The 21,876-nt window shown below is 39.9% G+C and overlaps 1 protein-coding gene across 3 annotated transcripts in view; it reads right to left on the bottom strand.

Annotated features, from left to right (window-relative positions):
• The window catches only part of elovl1b (ELOVL fatty acid elongase 1b), a 29,752-nt gene extending 7,876 nt beyond the window's left edge, over positions 1-21,876 (bottom strand). Inside the window, exons 1-3 of one of the 3 annotated variants that reach the window (XM_057361582.1) lie at positions 21,746-21,876; positions 21,232-21,317; positions 4,986-5,071 (exon numbers count right to left, since the gene is read on the bottom strand). The gene's annotated coding sequence lies outside the window, so the exon portion shown is untranslated. Of the gene's footprint in view, positions 1-4,985; positions 5,214-21,231; positions 21,318-21,745 lie in introns of those variants that run through there. The other 2 variants (XM_057361584.1, XM_057361583.1) reach the window with 2 other exon arrangements.

Genomic DNA, 21,876 nt, shown 5'->3' with positions numbered 1-21,876 from the left:
AACCTGCAAGTGATTCTTATCTCAAAACGTGTGTCTGTCACTAAACCGTGCCCTCAACCAGGTGAGATGTGAAATATTCAGACCTGAAATTAACTTGATTTCCTCAAAAGAAAATCAGTTAAAGATCAGTACATGAAGTGAAGCACATCTGAAACCAAGCGTACACTCCAAACTGGTTTCCGAAGGCCTAAACAGAGCCAGTTTTTTAATTAATTTAGCTAACAGCAGCTTATGGCGTTGCTCAGGAGCCAATTACCCTCCTCCATCCCCAGCTCCACATGACATTTACAACATTTACAATGATTTTGTTTTGAGAATTCGCAACATGCAAAGTGTGGCTGAAGTGTTCAAATACTCGTTTAGGCCAACGACAGTCTACACCTTTATACCCCCCCTTCACCCTTAAAATGAACACTTGGATGAGCCAACAACACATGATCTCAATAAAAAGCTGAAAGAAAGTAGTGTCTTATCTGATCACAGCTGCCAATGTGGGGGGAATCTAATGTGCGAGATATGAGAGGCATCTGTAAGACATTTCAGAATGGAAAATGACAAGACTGTGTGGATGTATTGTGAAGTTTTGGCATGCCTGATGTACCACGTGCCTAAAGAACTACAGTACACACTCACAGTGAGGCCCTGATGGCCTGTAAGATTCTGAAGGACAAACTGGTTTGACAGTAGTGCACTGAAACACATTTACACTACTTTTGGGAGAGATCTGTAGTTAGTAATATGACAACACTAACCACAATATTAGCATGCATTTAAGTTAGTATACTGTAAGTTTATGGAAGACAAAGACAGATTAAATGTGCAAATGTACAAACAAACCAACCGTACACATAATGTTGCCTGGCAAATAAAATACAGAGGTCTGTGAATAAAAAAAAATGCATGTTTGGATAATCACATTTGTGCTACACAACCCGAATACAGATGACAACGGGATTCTTTGAAAACGTCATGTACAGTACAGTAGTGTTTATTTTTTTTAAAAGTTTGCGGGAAAATTTTCAGTCTCTGACTCAAAAGCATTAAAGAAGAATCTCATGGAAACGTTGGGTCAGACAGTACAAAGAAATGACACTTACAATAACAAACTATGTACTGCATACATTTTTTGACTATTTTAAGGATAAGATGTTTTGTATTGTGACATTTAAAAAAAAAATGTAATTACCTTTTTATTAAAAAATCTTTAATGAATTGAATTACCATTTTTTAATTAAAACACTGCATCTGCATTGTGACATTTTTAATAAATTAAATTACAGTTTATTCATTTTTTCACAATGCGCGAAATTACCCATTATGCCTTGCGTATTCGCGTAGGGCTGATGCCTAAGGCCCGATTCACATTTCGCGTCTTTTCCGCGCACATATTCGTTATTTTAAATGCAGACGCAAATAGGGGGCAACGCGGTCGCGACGCTCATGCGCTGCATAGAGATGGAAATAGTTTAACTTTTCGGAGTGTCGCGCGGGTCATTTGAAGAGAGAAACAGGCACGGCTCGCGTTTGCCGCACGGTTTTAGACGTGAAGTGTGAATTGGGCCCAAGACTTCCAGTTCGCCACTTGATCCCATTAGTTAGGCATTACCAAGTTAGCTTGAAAGCTTTTAAATGAACGTTATAATAATTTTATGTCATTTAAAACAGCACAATACCAAAGAGAAATGTCAAAATGATTTCACAGGGGTCGCACGGGCATGAGTTTTTAACCTAGACTGTAAAAAACAACTTTGTTTCTCACCATAAGAAGTTGTACAGCGACATCTACTGGGATGATGACATTAAACTCCAGCCAGCAGGCACATGTGATATATCGTCTTGTGTATGAAGATGGCCACGAGCTTTAAATTTATAAAAACACTTTACGCAGCATTAACATTGGATGAATTCTTTGCCATAACCATCAACAGTTCAGATTTCTAAAGCGGAGGTTGCTGAGTCCAGTGTTCTTAACGGGGAAGTCGTAATCTAACAAGAAGATCTTGATACCCACACCAGATATAAATAACCCTGAACACATCGCGTTTTATCTTTTATAAAATAACACAGTATTGGAGACATCTAGATGCTTCAGTGTGACTGGTTCTGGTATGTCATGTAGCGATACAGCTGCTGTGTTGTTAAACGTGCCTTTATTTATAGAGCTACAATGTTGAATTGGCCAAACATACACTTAAATACATACCTTACATACAAAATACTTTTAAATAGTGTGTATTTCCTGCGTCATCCAATGTGAATACGTATGTTTGAGAACAGCGCAACTAATATTAAACTTAAACTTCATTTGATATTATAATAAATTATTATAATCTCACTTAGCCCTGGATGTATGCTTTATGTGTTAATAGTGATGTACTATGCAATAACAATAAAGTAATATTGTTAACTATATAGTAAACTTACTGTGGCTGTTGTGGCAGCTTTTTACCGCAAAAATTCTTAGAGAAACTTTATTTTTAACCATTACCAGAAATGTCCTCTAACATAGTAACAAATACAAAATGGAAGTGCGGAGCATCAAACAGGAAGTCACTCGCAGTAATGGCGCCTTCCATGGAAACGTCAAGAAAAAGGTGGATAATAAAAAAATAAATACTAATATGGTGTAATATACATCATCATATACACTGAAAAAAACAACTAGTATTTAGTTTTTTTATTTATTAATTTATTCATTAGTAAAAAAAACTGCAATTTTTTTTATAAATTAACACAAAAAATGTATTTACAATTTTTTTTGTGGCAAGTTGTTGAAGACAATTTTTTAAGTGTTTAAGTAAATCGTTGTTTTTTAAAACTCGTTTTTTTTCAGTGCAGTGCGGTGCGCTAAACTGTCATGAAAATATCACAATGCAGGGCTCTAGAGTTTCTCAATGGTGCGACTAAAAAAATCTGAGGTCGCACCGGTGCGACCAGCCGTTCGAGGGGAAAAAAGTCTCCGCGAAAGTCTCCTTGTGGTTCAACAGACACATTAGGCCCATATCGTGGTCTAAACCAATCAGAGATAGTGAAGGGCGGACCCAACCTCTGACTGGCCATGATCCAGATATTCCTGTACGTGTGTGTATGTTTAAAAATGCGTGTGATGCAGTTGTACAGAGAGGTGAGTAACCTAGGCCCGTCAGATAAACAGAGTGGATGTAGCCGCGGATGATGAAAGAAGATAAAAAGAACGATTGACAACTTTTTCGTTAAGAATGTTAAGTTAAGGGCCGATCCGTCCGAAAATCATAACCAATGCTCTGACACGCTAGACTGCGACTAAATGGTCTCATTTTGCGACTATTTTTCCTGCCAGTGCGACAAGTTTTTCTTAATGGTCGCACCGGTGCGACTGCCAAACTGATCAATATATAATTTTTGCGTATTATAAATTTAATGCGCAGAAATGTTATATTGCGCAGAAATTTTATATTGCGCAGAAATGTTATATTGCGCAAGCTGCGCATTCAGTCACTCATTTTCGTCTCCCCTCCTTCAACCATTCACGTATCTATCAGTGCCTCGCCCCCAAAGACGTAATTCGTGGGTTACGGGTAAGAGGTGAAGGACCAAAAGAGCAGACGAGTGAAGCGCTCAATCTTGCAACTGAAATAAATATGCAGAATACAAGAATTTCCCCTGCTAAGGTACAAAACAGCAAAGATAACGAAATGTGTTGCAAGTATTGTATGCATGTGAAGCTAATGCAGGAAACACGTGTTTAAACTTTAAGCACAAAACTATTGTATAAAGCTCTCTAAAAATACTGCAAAGCCTACAAAATGTTATACATCACGCTAAATACTATTTATTTGTAAGTCGCTATATAGAAGCCAAACGTGTATCAATGCAGCTTTCATGAAGAATAATCACTAAAAGCTTTCAGGTCTCGCGGGTTGTTTGAGATATGCGCGCCCAGAGAGTCAGAGCACAAAATACTAAACGGAGTTCTCTTTCACGCCTTCTTACTCTGAAACGGACATATAAACACAAAATAACGTAAAAATTCCCACATTAACAAGAAACCTTGTAAAGGTATTCAGTTTCGTGACCAGTTAGGAAACAAAACACGTCTGTTCCAGTATATTGCGCGAGCTCTTAAAGGGGCGGCAGCATAATAAAGATTTACATTTAATGTACACAAACTGATGTCTAAAGATCAGACAGGAAAACAGACCAACACAATGACCATTTATGGAAAGGTCTCCCTCATCAAAGCCTTTCATACAGACAAAATTAATGCACATTAACCATTGCACATTGACCTTAAGGTTCCTCAAAGTCCTGTTCCCCTTCCTCCTCCTCCCCCCCCCTCCCAACATATGGAAAACATAAGGCCATATCCGGCCCTTTACGTGTGGTCTGTTAGAGTTAGCAGGCAGGCGTAAAATGACACGGTTGCTAGTAGAGATGGGGAACCACCCTGCTCTCAGCCCGGCTGTCATGTGACCAGAACTCATGGGGTCAGAAGCCACAAGCAGAAAGACATCTTAAACAAACAGCAAAATCTTAACAACACTACAATCTGTCCTTTAGTCTTGGACGGGAAGAGATAAAACACAGTAAATTATCTGGCAACAATAACTGCTGCTGCTCCAAAGCCCGTACGCTTGTATTTCCACTAAACACTTCCATCTACGGTCATCACAGGCACGGTTTAAGAAGTCAAACTTCAGCTAAAACTACAGCGAGACTTACAGAGAGAGAGAGAGAGAGAGAGAGAGAGAGAGAGAGAGAGTATTAAGGGTGGGGTTTTATGCGAGCTGTGGCAACATGCATCCTGTGAATGAATCACTCGCAAACAGGAAAACGTTTCGAGTTAATAATACACATAGGAAGAGAAAAATGGTTGAATAGACCCAAAAAAAGAATCATTTAACATAACCAAAAAAGCCCTTCTGATCCACTATGGGGTTTTGGACTCTTAGGACAGTCTGGAAAAGTTCATACGGAAAAACGTCTGGAAGAAACAAACAGCTCACCTTATAAACTCCTGCCTCCTCTACGAGTCCCGATCAGTCCCGGTGGCCCAGTCTTTTCTTCTCCTTCAGCGTCTGCCCTCTCACTGCTGATAGAGGAGAAACCAGAACAGCGGTGGTGAGGAGACGAGAGACAGAGAGAAAGGCAGAGAGAGAGACAGAGATAGAGAGAGGGCAGGAAAGAGAAGTGGAAGGAAAAGAGAGTGAGTGTATGTGTGTGTGTGACTGGTACGGCTGGCCTCTGGTCCCTCCCACCCTGACTCACTCTGTGGATGAATAACTGGCTCTGAGGCAGCAAACTGGAGGAAAACCAGAGAGAGAGCTCTGTGTCTTACACCTAATGCTAGTGGAGTAGTCACTTTTGACAGAATTGTTCACCTTTCAAACGTGTCACTTTTACTCATGTTGTTCCAAACCCATCATGTCTTTTTTAAAGAATCTTCACATATATTTTTCCATACGTCAACGGTTCAGTGACTGTGGACCTTAAAAGTAATAAAGGCCAAAAAAGCTGAACACATCAACATTAACAAATGGTTTATTTCAGTTTAGTTTTTTATTTTATAAATTGTTTTATTAAGATTTTATGTAGGATCACAGTAAAACAGTAATTTAATTCTTATTTTTTTAATGTAATATTGTAGTGGTTTTATAAATTACTTATCTGTGCATTTTTACTATATCTTTTTAATTCATGTGCCCTCATAATCTTTAATATAATAAAAAACGTTAAAACGACCTCTCTTCACGTCCTGTCATGAGTAATGGCACGAGGGCTGGGCTATCGAAGACTCATTTCTGGCTGGGAAAAATAGTAGCGATAAGCAATTAACAACGACCCAATCAGTTCTTGATGGACAAAATCAAGTTCCAACCTACATTTTATTCTCATTTCAGAAGCCGGATATCCGTCTTATTGCTGAGGCAACATTAGACATTTTCCTTCGGTTTACAATACTTATAGTTATGCCCATATTTTATTTTATTTTAATTAACAAAAATAAATGGCCTGTGGAAAAAAAGACAGTTACCAGGGTGATTGAAGTCTCATGATTTTTGCAGCTCTGTTTTTGCATCGTTTGAGGTAGATGTCCTGGCTGCAGGGGTGGGACAGCAGACCCTGAAATGCGCTCAGCTATGCACACAACTCTCTGCAGGGCTTTGCCGTCTTGGCTGGAGCTGTTCCCATACCACACTGGGTTAAAACACTTTCTATGGCCCCTGAATAGAAAGTAGGGATGGGCATTTTTGATAAAATTTCATTTCGAGTACTGGACAGGTTTGAAAAACGAGTACTTGATTAATTGGGGGCGGGGCATTAGAGGGGGTGGGGCGTGTCCTCTCATGGTGACAGTGAAAAGATTTTAATTACAACACTGATACAGAAATTTATGTTGATAAAACTACAACAAGATTAAACTGGCCTACTTTCACTACCTGAGGTCTGCCAGTGAGAAAATCTTGGATCCAATTGCAGGGTGAAGAATTCAGGCCAAGATTCAGGAGTTTGGAAGTTAGCTTACTGGGAACTGTAGTATTGAAAGCTGAGCCGTAATCAATGAATAGCAGCCTTAGGGGCGATTCACATTTCACGTCTAAAACCGCACGGAAAACGCGACCTGCGTCACTCTCAAAAGTTAATATATTTCTATCTCAACGCAGCGCCAATGAGCCTATAAAAATGTGCGCACCCCACCATATGCGTGTCGCTCACTATTCACACCCTATTTGCTCCCTAAAAGACACGAAATGTGAATCGGCCCTTACATAGTTCCCATTGTTGCTGTCAATGTGCGTGAGGAAAGAATGCAGGACGTGAGAAAAAGCATCCTCAGTAGATCTATTGGGATGATAGGCAAACTGAAGAGGGTCCAACGTACTGTATAAGGGATAGAGGAGCAAATGTTGTTTTTTACAAGTCTCTCAAAGACCTTCATGACTGTTGACGTGAGGACAACTGGACGATAGTCATTCAGGCACGAGGGTTTATTGTTCTTAGGCACAGGGATGATGACAGATTTTTTAAAGGAGGAGGGAACAACGGAGGTAGCAAGGGACTCATTGAAGATTGATGTAAACAGACTGGCGAGCTGATCAGCACAGGACATCAAAACGCGACCAGAAATACCATCAGGCCAGGCTGCTTTCCTGACGTTCACACGCTTTAGTGCCCTCCAAACCTCGTCCTCCGACACGGTGATAACATGATTATCGCTGCTCTGTCTGCTACTTTCTGACGCGCTGAGCGGAAGAGTCGCGGTGCCGCGATTGCATCCAAAGCGGGCGTAGAAAGAGTTCAACTCGTCAGCCAGCGACGGATCTGCTCTCACCTCTGCAGAGGATTTAGTCCTGAAGTCACAGGTGGTCCTCAGTCCTGACACATGTGTCGGGAGTCATTGAGTTGAAAATGAGACTGTAATCGTTCCCTGTAGCGGAGTTTGACGTCTTTAACTGTGCGGCGGAGAGCATAGCAAGATGCTTTGTACTCACTCATGTTCCCCGACAGGTTACCAGTGCGTTTGTTCACAGCACCATGTATAATTCTGTCCACCCACGGTTTCTGATTTGAGAAGGACCTTATCGCTTTTGATTCAGTTGCTTGCTCGGTTAGTGCATTTACAAAACTTAATGCAACATCAGTGAACTCGCTGACGTCAGATGAACTCGCCCGGAACATGTCCCAGTCGACGTCATCAAGAGCCGCCTGTAGCCTAGTTTCTGAATGGGATGACCAATGCGACTCTACACCAGGGTCTCTTGAACGAGCCTCTGTTTATATTCCGGTGTGAAGAAAATGGCGGCATGGTCCAATTTGGCAAAAGCTGGTAGTGAGCGAGCTTTGTAGGAATTCTTAAACTGTGAGTAGCAGTGATCCAGCGTAATTAGGCCCTCGTGTTGGACAGGAGGCATGTTGGTAAAAGTTCGGCATGACCCGTCTGAGATTGGCTTTGTCCCCCGCGATGATAAAAGCAGCATCAGGATGTTTGTTTATGTAGCTGCTGAGCACATCGTGGAGTTTAGCCAAACCGGTGTCTGCCTGTGGTGGAATGTAAACAGCAGTAACAATGATCGATGAGAACTCCCGGGGCAGATAGAATGGGCGGTGAGTAATGGATAGGTATTCCAGATGAGGCGAGCAGGAGTGCGACAGAGTGGAGATATTCCTGGGGTCACACCATTTCTTGTTGATCATGAAACACACTCCACCACCTATGGTTTTACCAGCCTCGGCTGTTCTCTCCATTCGTAAAACAGAGAAGTTATCAGACGGCGTCACAGTAGTGTCCGGGACCGAGGTCGTGAGCCATTTTTCTGAAAAACAAAGGATGTTACAAAACTTATCCTGGCTCTAAGATCGTCCATCTTATTCTCCAAGGATTGGACATTGGCGAGTAGAATGCTTGGCAGAGGAGGGCTGTGTGCTCTTTTCCTCAATCTGTTGCGAATTCCGGCACATTTCAGCTGTGTTTCTTGTTCCGTCACCTCAGGGGGGTTTTCAAGTTGTTCGTTTCCTGGTTCCAAAGAATCTCAGATGGCCACAATGAGTTAGAGGATAAAGTGTCCCAGAACAGATCAGTGCAACAGTAAGCATCTCAAGGTGCTTTACACAAAATGCAACAAAAATAAAATTTATAACAATGCAGTCATTTCACAAAACCAATTTAAAAACCTCAAATTCACTGATATGCTAGCCGAAAAAAGTACATTTTCAGTGAAGATTCCAGAATTTGGGGCCCTTGGAAGAAAAAACAGATCACCCATAGACCGCAGACATGTAGGGGGAACAAGTAACAAGCCGGCTTCACAGGAGCAAAGATTACGACTTGGGGTGTAAAAAGTGAACAGATCACTTAGGGACACAAACTGCCTACGATCTGATAGGAACAACTTGAACCAGTTTAAGACATTATCAGTAACACCAAAGACAGTTTCTAAGCGCCAAAGTATAAGAGAATGATCCACCATGTCAAATGCTGTGCTGAGGCCGAGAAGGATCAGAATTGAGAGACATCAGCCACCATTAGCAGGTCATTAGTGACCTTAAAGGGACAGTTCACCCAAAAATGAAAATTCTGTCATCATTTACTCACCATCGAGTTGTTCCAAACCTGTATATATGTCTTTGTTCTGCTAAACACGAAGGAAGATATTTGTAAGAATGTCAGCCACCAAACAGATCTCATCCCCCATTGACTCCCATAGTATTTATTTTCCCTACTATAGCAATAAATGGAGGATGAGATCTGTTTGGTTACTGACATTACTGACCACCAACTTTTTTATCTGAGCCCTGAACTGTATACGACCCAGAGCGCTGGTTTCACTGCCATCTACATCTATAATATTATTCGCAAGCTGAGGCGAGATATCAAGAGAGACTCTGTAATCATAAAGGGGGCTATTGTTGTGCACCACCCGCTCCAACCAGAAGGACAACAGAGAAACACACCCTTCGACACAAAGACAGTGTCTCTAACAATCTCGGTCCCCTGTAAAAAAAAACTCCTCCAGACCAACAAGTGCACAGCCATTGGCTACCACACAAAGACCATTATTAAAAACAGCAAGAATCATTTTTGCATAAACCCTGTAACCTAAATCTGAAAGCAATACCACCAAATTCATGTAAATTATCGGAACTATGACCAATTTAAGGAATTTGCATGAACTGAAATAAATCTACCCAAATGGACCAGGTAGCTTATTCTAAAAATTATTTGATTGTCAATGTGTGGTATGCTCAACAACCCAGACTTTACAAATTCGACACATGGTCCAAAGTTTAAAGTCTTGTTATAATGCCATTGCAACATCACATTTTTTCCTCAAACTGAGAAACATTTGCCCATATGTTCAAATGACGATTACTGTACATCTCAGGTTAAATATTACATGACATAACACACAGCTGAAGCTACTTTTCATTTTACAGAGATCATAAAAGTGACTTAAGACACAAAGAAATGACAACAAACGATGATGGTGATCAGAGCATGACACGCAGGTCAATGCAACTAAATTACACCTGAAATCTTACAAGCCCACAGTGAAATCTGATTTACACAGTTCCACCAAACATGCTTCAAAATATCCTCTTTTGTGTTCTGCGCAAAAAAGAAAGTCTTACAGGTTTAAAATGACAAGAGGGTGGGTAAATAACAAAATAATTGTTATTTTTGGGTGAACTATCACCTTATGCAGCAGGGATCGTGAACATATAGAATCCAAATGATGAATTTAAAAGCACATTTGTATGCTTTGCTTTTTTTATTTATTGCACGCTTGATATTTTACACAATTGTCTTCTACTTTTATACATGCAATCTACTTTTCATCATCGCGCACAGCTTTTCATAGCATAAACATGAAGTTTAATAGCACTGCAGAATTACATCTGAATTTCACATGGTCACCTAATTTGAAAGACATTAAACTGGGGAAAAATACCATATCGACAAATCAGTGAGTAAACAGTGGGAAAATAAATGATGAAGTTGTATTTAGGTTTAGGTCTCGTTTCAAAGGTCTAGGTCTATGGATTAATCATTAACAGATTCAATGAATCACAGTTGATGCTTTACAGATGTATTACAGGGAAATCAATATGGTTTAACTCGAGTCATTAGCAAACACCCAAAGAATCTTCAGATGAGAGTTTTCACTCCGACAGATTGAAACTGATAATGATTGTTGTGCAGGACTGGAGACTCGCAAGCAGTAGAGTCTGTGACAGGTGAGCTGGTGGTATAGTGAACTTAAAGTTCAGTTTATACTCGCCGTAGGCTACGTGTCGGTTTTCATTTACACTTCTGCGTCGTTGTCCGCGTTGACAGGCAATGACCACTAGGCATCAGTGTCCACGCACGTGTTGCTTGTGTAACCAAGACAAGAGCCGAAGAAGCAGCTCTTTTGAGAAGCATTAGCAGTGATAGCGACAAGTAAACAGTCACTTTTGTTGCAGCTTGAGATGGTAAGTACAGAATAACAAATAATTTACTAAGATAATTCATTTGGAAAATGCGTTTGAGTAAACATGACGCTATCGCAGAGTTTTTTGCCTTGAGGGAGGGGTTCAAACAGACCAATCACAGCGCTTGTGGTCCGCGTAGGGTCCGCGTTGAGTTGACGCGTTGTTACATTTTTGGAGAGGTGCGCGTCAGGCTATGGCTACGGCGTAGGTCCTACGCACGAGTATAAACTGAACTTTAGGCGGTCTGTGTCTCAGAAAGTTCTAGCCTGCTGGACCAGTCCAGCTACCTGTGTTTGTGTGTGCGAGTACAAACTTTGTCCCCAAAAGTGACAACATCTGACTAAACCTCAGTTTAGGGACACATGGGGAGACCGCCCATTTAAAAAATTTCATCTTGTGAAGTTGTTTTTCTCATTTTTTATTCATACAATTTAAATTAAGCTTTCCTTTATGGGTAAGGTTGGGGTGTGGGTTGGGATAACAGTGATTACAATTAGCTTTATATAAAAACAACTCTGTTGAACATCGCAGTGAACGTGTAAGTTAAAGCGTGTCATATGGCGCGAATACGTGTTTTTCTGTGTCTTTGGTGTGTTATAAGTTGCCCATGCATGTATTAGACATGTAAAATTGCAAATATGTAAGCGTCGGAACAAAAGATGCATTCTATCTAAAAGTGAATGCTCACCCAGACCTGCCTGAAACGCCTCGTGTAACCACACCCCCACAAATCTACATCAGTTCGTGGTATGATTTGACTAAGACCGCCCAAATGTATACGCATGTAAGGTGGGTGTACCTGTCAGTACAATTGCTTTTGAACCTGATGTTCCAAATATGGTAAGAGGCGTTACATTTCCATCACACGCTTGCAGTATTCGACCAATAACTACGCACTGGTTAACTGGCCAATCATAGCACACCTCGCTTTTCAGAGCGATGAGCTTACAAACATGAACGGTATGTGGAAAATACAACGTTTTTGAACCTTAAATCATGTATACACATTGCATTACATCTAAAACAAACGATAATATTCGTTTTAGCCGTGTCATATAACCCCTTTAAAAACTAGATGAAATATGGTTTGCGATGGTATGGTTTCAATAAATCTCGACACCTCCTGCTGCCCAAACAAGCCGTGCAAGAACCATCTCCATCCTTCAATCACAGCAAAATGTAAAAAATGTGTAACAACTACAAGCATCCTGTGACCTGAGGTACCAGAAACAAAAGCTGATGAGAGAACAGACGAGATGTTATATGTACCGTTTCATTATAAGTAAAGGAAACCTAAAAAAAAAAACTTCACCGGTGCTGCTGACAGTGCCGTGAAACAGAACTAGGCCACAATCACAACATTCAGGTTAAAGCATTTAATTCAGACCGTCTTTTTTAGATTTGCCCTCATTTCCTATTTTTACATCTACTGTAACTGGCACGCAAACAATATCACACGAACAGATGTGTCCACACACGCAGACAGGAAGAGATACAGTAAACACACCGGTGACGTGCAGCTCTCTGGTGAGAAACATTGCATCACTTCATTTGATTAATCTCTTCATGTGCGATTATGATAACCCTCAGTCCTGCCCACGGGCATCTATGACAAACAAAAGCAACCAGTATTAAACTGTTTTATATATTGACATTTGATCACTAGACAGGCCCGAGTAAAATCTGCTGGTTTTTTGTTCTGAGGACATCTTTGGAAAAAGATTTAAACTTAAAGGCAGAATAGGTGATCTGTCCAGAAACATTTTTTGTCATGCTGGTTGTAAATCTCTTTACATCCTGATAGCAATCAAGAAGTATATTGGTCAAATAATATTTTCATAATTATTAGGGCTGCCCTCGACCAAAGATTTCTTTGGTCGACTAGTAGTTCTTCATTTAGGCCATTAGTCGACTATTCGCACGTTTATGATATTAATTTAAATATTTCAATAACCATGGGGAATGGGGACATCAGATGATGGTTTAAGCTTCATGTATGAAAAAGATATTTTATGTAACATTGCTAACATTGTTCTAAATTACAGAGCTATACAAAACCATTATAATGAGCCTTTGAAATATAAATTAAGCGCTCAAGTGCAAGCATAATGCAATCCACTGTGACACCGCCACAAGTTATGATTATTCGTCTCAAATAATATTTTTCTAGTGAACTAGAGAAAATTGAAAAAAAAAGATGGCGTAAATATAAATTTTAGGCAAACGAACCAAAACTAACATATTAACAAACTAAAATATTAGCGCAAAAAATAAAAAGGCCTAATGAAACCGTTTTTTCTATGGATCAGACTGCAAAAATAGCCTAGAATAGGAGTATTTTCTTCAAAAACAAAACGTAGAATATAAAATAAATTGTAAATAAACGAATAAATAAAAATACAGCAAATTGAAGCACTTAAATGAAAACATGTCAGTGGAAATAATCAACCAGACGGCTTTAAAACCGAAAGAAAACTCTGAGGTCAGAACGCAAAAAATAGGAATAAATAAATATATTCAATACATTGTATTAACGAATGAATAAAATATAAAGCAGTAACCAAACACTACAACAATATAGACCATTAACTTAACTTGCCTCAGTTTTTCCTTTGTTTTCAACGTCTCTGCCATATCATGCCCTTCTTCATAAAGACGGGCGCACCGGTTTCACGGAGAACACGGAGATCAGTTTTCCCAACAGTAAGGCCAAACTTATGTTCATGCGACATTCCAAAACACTAAATGAAAAAAAAAACACACTAAACACTCGAACATAAATACAAAGCGCTCACACTTTGTCCTGTGATCCTTTATTGATGCGCTTTCCGTTCACGTTCAGGCTCTTCGGCATTTATTTACATAATACGCTTTATTACGGTTGATACTGAATCTTAATGAATTAAGCCAGATTTAGCTTTCTGGAATGTCGCAGGAACCCAAGTTTGTCCACACCGCCGGAAAACTGAGCTCTGTGTCCCGCACACAGTGAAGCCGACACGGCTGCTGTTAGAAGTGCACAGATGGCACTTCTGATGAGGGATGCAGCGCATGTGCTTAACAGATCTGGCAAACGTAGGATTGCATATTCCTCATTTTTAGCCACCATGTTACTCTAACACCCTTGGACAAATAGACATTTAAACATGCTCATAATAGCATTCCTTTATCCAAGTTAACGGTAGTGTAGAGCGAACGGCTATGTAAAGCGACTAACGTATACAATTTTTAAATGATATGCAGACAATCGACTAATAGAAATTTGTTCGAATAAGTGTCTTCTAGTTGAATAACGAATAGTCGACTGAAAGGGGGCAGCCCTAATAAATTATATATCGTCTGTGAAAGGCATAGAACCAAAAAACGTTCGCCCAATCAAAACGTTCTGGCCGAACGCTGTGACTGGTCATGTGTACATTTTAAGCCGACATATTTTGCATACCACTGCGCACCCTGTTCACGCAGACATCATACGTCATCAGCGCGCTCATGTCTGCTGTGTCAATGTAGGGAGAATGGCGGACAAACAGCAACAACCAAACTTTCCTGCGGAACCGACAACAAGTAAATCTCCAAAACTAAAGTCAGTTTTTGAAAAAGCATTGATGAAAAAACGTCTGGATCATGAAAGAGGAATAACTCAAATTAACATCGCTTCAGCTTTTACACGATGGAGACAGCTCCGACAGGCAAAGGGTCTGAAAGACGATACCATGGTTGCTCTCTTTCTTTTGGACATGTATTTACATGCTTCGAGAAGAATTTCATGGATTTAGTCGAAATACATTCATGTGTTTGGAGGAGGCGTGGCTTTGGACGGCGAATCGCATAGAGGGTGGGATTATGATTTGAGTGCTAGCAGGCTAAAGTTAGCACCTTTCCAAATCAACCACTCCACCTTTAAAGGGACAGTTCACCCAACAATAAAAATTCTGTCACCATCGAGTTGTCCCAAATCTGTATATATTTCCTTGTTCTGATGAACACAGAGAAAGATATTTGGAAGAATGCTTATAACAGTTCTTGGACCCCAATGACTACCATAGTAGGGACAATGACAATGGTAGTCAAAAGTGTCCTACATTCTTCAAAATATCTTATTTTGTGTTCAACAGAACAAAGGAATTTATAAAGCAATTTTTCATTTATAATCGTGTTAATGAAATAATTTTCCATACTCGCGCTCAGATATTACCAACACACTAAGTAACTCGGTTTCATTCTTTGGAAATCCCCCCCCCCAATTACTATCAGATACTATAGATCTATGAACGGAACAGGACAGCACAGCTCTTCTTCAAACAAATGAAGTCGCAATCATGGCACCGAGAGACAGAAATGACACTCATTCCAGCCAGTCAAGACTTAAATTATTTTTTGTTGACAGCCCTGACAGAAAACACATTAGTCAACAGTTTCTATTGCTTCAGAGTTTGGCTTCATTATTGACAGCAAAAGGCAAGCTTCATGTAAATTCCTTTTGACAGCCCAAGTGACAGACATTTTCGGCTTGTGGCAACACAGTTATCCTCTTTTCCTTGTCATCGACCTAAACACAAACACTGCCCAGCCTCCACCTATTGGCTCACTGTCTAAATGGAAAATCATGAGTTTTATCAACAAAATATCTTCTGTGTGAATGTTGGAGAAGAATGAAGTGCGGTTGTGTGATTGAAGTTGATTTAAATACCCACGCCAACCCCGAATCACTTCCTGTAAAACTTGTCATGACGGTCGTTCGACACATCTTTCTCATCCCCCACCCTCGTATGTTTACCATAGTCTCTACTATCAACAACACTGTAGTATTCTCATCTCTATTTAAAAGCGATAGATCGCCCAAAATAAAAATTCTGTCGATTTATTCGCCCTCAAACCTAGCATGTTGAAACACAAAAGAAGATATTTTGAGAAATGTCTCTGTGGTTTTGTGTGCATATAATAGAAGTCAATGAGGGTCAGGTGTTGTTTGGTTGCCAACATTCTTCAAAATATCTTCTTTTGTGTTCTGCAAAAGAAAGTCGTACAGGTTTGGAATGACACGAGTGAGTAAATCAGAGTAAATTTCACTCGAAATCAGAGTAGAAAATGTCAAACAGAAACCGATTCTGACATATGAGACCAGGAAAACTACAGCATGGGACATAAAGAATGAACATGTGTGTGGGTGTGCTGACGGAATGTTTTAGGAATATGAAAGGGTGTTGAGGTAGTGGTTTAAGAGATGTGACAGCATGAGTGCTGTTAGCAGGGCATTATAAGGTTCAGAGGAGGTTGTTTATGGAAACTAGCGACGTGAACTGAGGGAGGTGGAAAGTAATAAGTGAAGCCCCTGTTGGCAAAACCCCTCTTACAGGCCTGGTAGCTTAAAAGTGTGTGTTTACATATGGAATACTTCACCCGATCAGCTCGCTCACACAAAAACCCTGTATGGTTCTGACTAGAATAAGTGTGAAAAGTCCCAGAAAATTAGGAACGCAGACCTGAACCGATGTAGATTAAACTGGATTGAATATACATGCAAACGAACATTTTTCAAGTGTTGTATCCATCGCACCCAGAAACAAACAACTGAAACCGGGGGTCTCTCAAATTTCACTGCTGCTCCCTGCTTTCACCTTCTGACAATGCACTATGGAACTATGGCAACCCCTGACAATACAAATGATACAATGTATTGTCTAATATTGGCGTTGAGGAGACTGGAGGCATTTTAATACGCAGCGAGTGACGGTGGGTATTGTTTCATCAAGCACTGCGCAGTAAAATAATGCCTGCAAACAGGTATTTCTCCATTTACTTTAGTGGAAGAACACAAATCTCTCATAAACTTCATAACTGCCCCAGAATAACCCAAACAGCAACCAGTCTGACACACAGACCCTGTCACACCTCCAAACCTCTAAAACCTTTATCATGTCACTCAACACAACGGTGAGATTGCCTTACAGGGTGCAAATGAAAACCAAACATATTGCTAGAAAGCCATATTATTGCGAAACGTGCATAAATTAAGGAGTGACTAAAAAGCTTAGTGGTTTTCAGTACAGATTACATTTCATAATTCTAGTCAGACAGTACGCCAATCTTATCTATACTTATATTTGTATTTCAAGGGGTCACATGGCACGAATACGTGTTTTTCTGTGTCTTTGGTGTGTTATAAGTTGCCCATGCATGTATTAGACACGTAAAATTGCAAAAATGTAAGTGTCTGAACAAAAGATGCATTCTATCTAAAAGTGAATGCTCACCCAGACCTGCCTGAAACGCCTCGTGTAACCACACCCCCACAAATCTACGTCAGTTCGTGGTATGATTTGACTAAGACCGCCCAAATGTATATGCAAGTAAGGTGGGCGTACCTGTCAGTACAATTGCTTTAGAACCTGATGTTCCAAATATGGTAAGAGGCGTTACATTTCCATCACACGCTTGCAGTATTCGACCAATCACTACGCACTGCTTAACTGGCCAATCATAGCACACCTCGCTTTTCAGAGCGATGAGCTTTGTAAACAATCTGCGCGTTTCAGAGAGGCGGGGCAAAGAGGAGATACAAAGATGCACGGTATGTGGAAAATACAGCGTTTATGAACCTTAAATCATGTATACACATTGCATCACATCTAAAACAAACGATAAGTCCACTATTTGTTCGTGACATATATTATAAATAATATATACATGTTTTTTCCAAGTACACCATGTAATATACATCTGCGGAAAAAATTAAGAGACCATTCCAAATTTTCATTTAATCCGCATTTCTAGTATTGTGGTCATTTCAGTCCAGTGTCTGTTGAATTTCAACAAAATCAAACCTCAGGAGTGACAAAGTCATCCAACAGCAACGTGAAAGACTGACAGCATGGCAAGACGCATGAAAACTATGATAAAAATCAAGGTTATCACATAAAATATCCCTAAATACAAATATTACAGTTGCGTTGCTTAAAAGTGAATATGAACTCGTTTTCTTTGCAGTATTTCGAGTCTGAAAGAATACAGCGCATCTTTTCTGGGGGGTTTTTCCCGTTTCTCCAGTTTTCATTTTCTGCAAATAAATGCAAATAGATTCAATGTTTTTATTTGAAATTCTGAAATATTGTTAGTAGTTCACAGAATGAAACAAAAATGATAATTTCACCTAAACACATACCTATATACAGTGAGGGAAATAAGTATTTGATCCCCTGCTGATTTTGTAAGTTTGCCTACTTACAAACAAATGAAGGGTCTATAATTTTTATGGTGGGTTTATTTTAACTGATAGACACAGAATATTTAAAAAAATCAGGGGAAAAAAATGTTATATAAAGGTTATAAATTGATTTGCATTTCAGTCAGTGAAATAAGTATTTGATCCCCAAGCAAAACATAACTTTGTACTTTGTGGAGAAACCCTTGTTGGCAAGCACAGAGGTCAGACATTTCTGATAGTTGGTCACCAGGTTTGCACATGTGTCCGGATACATTTAGTCCACTCCTCTGTCAATCTTTAAGGTTTCTTGGCTGTCGCTCAGCAAATTGGAGTTTTAGCCTCCTTCACAGAGGTTCTATAGGACTAGGGTCTAGAGACTGGCTAGGACATTTAATGTGCTTCTCCTTAAGCCACTATTTGGTTGTCTTGGCAATATGTTTTGCGTCTTTGTCATGTTAAAGGCTCATCCATGACCCATCTTCAGTGACCTAGTTAAGGGGAGGAGGTTCTCGTCCAAGATTTTACGGTACATGGGCCCGTCCCTCAGCCCCTCAATGCGGTGAAGTCATCCTGTATACCTGTAGCAGAGAAAAAGCCCTAAAGCAGAATGTTTCCAACACTGTGCTTCTCTGTAGACATGATGTTCTTGGGCTCATAGTCAGCATTTCTCTCCCTCCAAACACAGGAGTCCATTTTGGTCTCACAGCAGTGCCAGCACTTTCGCCAAAGCCTTTTCTGAATCATTTTTATGTTCATTGTCAAACTTAAGACGAGCCAGGCGGGCCTTCTTGGGCAGGAGGACCTTGCGGGTGCTTCAGGATTTCAGTCTACTGTGGCATAGCGTGTTACCAATGTGTTACCAATGTTTTGCTTGCTAACTGTGTTCCCAACTGTCTTGAAATCATTAACAGGCTTCTTCCGTGTAGTTCTGGGCTGATCTTTAACATTTCTCATGATCATCTTTACCCCATTGGGGAAATATTGCAGGGAGCTCCAGAACAAGGGCATTTGATAGTTATTTTGTATATCTTCTATTTCCAAATAATCACACCAACAGTTGTCTCCTTCTCACCAAGCTTCTGTCTGTAGCCTATTCAAGGTTTGTGCAGGTCTCCAATCTTGTCGCTGACATCCTTTAAAACCTATTTGGTCTGGACCATGGTGTTGGAGAGGTTGAACTGGAAGATACAGATTCTGTTGGCAGGCATCTTTTATATACATAACAAGCTGATTTAGGAGTACTTTCTTAAAGTGACAGGACTAATCTGTGGTCCATATAGGCACATAACCAATCTGTGGAGCCAGAATTCTTGCTAGTTGGTAGGGGATCAAATACTTATTTCACTGACTGAAATGCAAATCAATTTATAACCTTTATATAACATTTTTTTCCCCTGACTTTTTTAATATTCTGTGTCTATCAGTTAAAATAAACCCACCATAAAAATTATAGACCCTTCATTTGTTTGTAAGTAGGCAAACTTACAAAATCAGCAGGGGATCAAATACTTATTTCCCTCACTGTAGTAGATTCAGAAAAACTGAAAATAATTTTGAAATGGGCTCTTATAGTTTTCCGCAGCTGTATGAATTCACTCTCCTGACATACAAATTGATTCATACAAATTCTGTGGTTTTGTGACATCTATACATGAACATAATGTGTGGTTTACAAATATTTTCATATATCAGATTTCCACATGGCTACTGAAGTAGAAAGGAATTAAGGCCGGTCACAGTAGGTAAGAGCTGTGATGCCTGAGAAACAGGTATGTGACAGGGCCACTGTTAAAGAATGATAGGCATTGAACTACAATGTGATTGTTTAATCCAGTAGGTCCAAACAATGTGTTTGAAGAGCGGGAGTGTAGAGCCAGCAGTTGTACCCATCAAAAGACTAAATGACACATGCCACAAACATTCTCTTTGCCTCCTTTTAAAGTACTTACTCACCACAACACAAAATACTGATCAGTGTCACTATCTTATTCGATTGTAATTTGGTTTATTTCCATTAGCCGAAATGAATGAACTCTAGTTGGCATTGCCCGTAATACTAAAGACTAACTACAAATATCACAGTCAAAACGATTTAAATCGTCTTTAAATAATTTTGCAGTCAGATGACTTCAGTAATGTGACAATAAGCTTGCATGTCTATATGTCATACCAGTACACAGAGAATAGGGAAGAGATAATAGTACTTCCCTTTTATTAACAGAACAAACACATTTTGAAAAGGCTTTGTGTCATTACATTCCAAGTGCATTGAAACTATCTTAAAATTGACAATGTATAGACTTGCAGACTATCAAGTAAAACTTGAATACTATGTGTTAGGCATTGGCCATCTCAGTCTTTTCTTACAACAGCGCACAGCCCATAAACTGAATGCTTTTATTTTGTTTAAAGGGTGGCTACTGACCATAAAAGAGATGTTATTGGCAGGTATCATTTGCTCTTTGCATGCAACTAACAGAACTGTTAGAGGAAATGTACGAAACACTTGACAAGTGACAGTATCTTTCAACACATGAATCGCTTCTCTCATGTTCGGTAAAAACATTATCACTGACTCATCCATAAAGCAAATAATCGTGCCGCTGAAAATATAACTTTTACCAAGTTGTTTTCCCCCAATAAACCTGTCAAGAGTTCTCCGTGTTACAACACACAGCATTTTCCTGTAAAAAGTATTTTTGTATAGTAAACACTTACGTTTGTACCGTAAATAGACAGGTAAACAAACGTCAAAAGCTTTCACAAGAAACACTGCTGAGGGAGTCACCTTCACCTGTCTTTGACAGAGGTCAAAGATTTCGGAAAGATAAAGCTCATCCACGTCTAGAGTCCAGACAGTAATACACCAGATAAAACGTATACCGCAAGGTAAACTCTAAATAAAGTCATGCTTACAATCATCCATTATGCTGAGTGCATTTAAAGTTAATTTTGCCATCTGATAATGGTCCATCAGTCCGATTCCAGTTTTGAACTGGAAAGAAGGATAAAACAGTGACGCACTCTAAAGGAACGAACACATGAATGAAGGTGGGACGTCATGATGCACTGACCTGGACAGATTCCGGTGTTCGTGGTCTCAGGTATCGGTCGATCTTTAAACACTCGGTTGGCTGCTTCAGATCGCGACACACCTGAACTGAAGGCAGGAAACAAAAGGATCGTGAGCTAACGTTACCATTTAACCAATCGGGTGTTTCCAGAGGCGGAGAAAAAAACAAGTTTCTTTACTTCATACAAAGAACGTCACATTTCTGCGTAAAGCCACGTGTGGACGAGCAACTATCTTTCAAATGAACGAGCTCTGTGTTCACCTGAACCTGACAAAAAACTAAGCTCGTTTCAATTTGTAGCAGAACATATTTTCTCAACTCTTAACATAACATTTGATTAACAAACTCGTTTTGTTAATGCAAATGTGTGTCAAATACGCCGTTTCGTCTAACCTCCGGAGAGAAACGCAATGTTCCGATTTAGAGGAAGAGCAACCAAAAAAAAAAACAAGAAACTTCACACATGTCTACACGAACAACACATGTTTCCTTCCTTCCTGGTTTAAGATGTTACCTCTCCGAAGACTGAATGAGAAAGTAGGGCCTCGCTCGGAGTTCTTCAGGTGGGAATGAGTGATGCAGCTGCCCTGTCGTGTTCTCGAAAAACCCGTTACACTTTTTTTCTCAACTACGCTACGAATCTGT

This window comes from Triplophysa rosa, linkage group LG20, assembly GCF_024868665.1.
Source record: "Triplophysa rosa linkage group LG20, Trosa_1v2, whole genome shotgun sequence".
In the NCBI taxonomy this organism is placed as follows: Eukaryota; Metazoa; Chordata; class Actinopteri; order Cypriniformes; family Nemacheilidae; genus Triplophysa; species Triplophysa rosa.
Note: the sequence above shows the minus strand (reverse complement) of the source record. Positions and strands in the feature narration are given on the sequence as shown.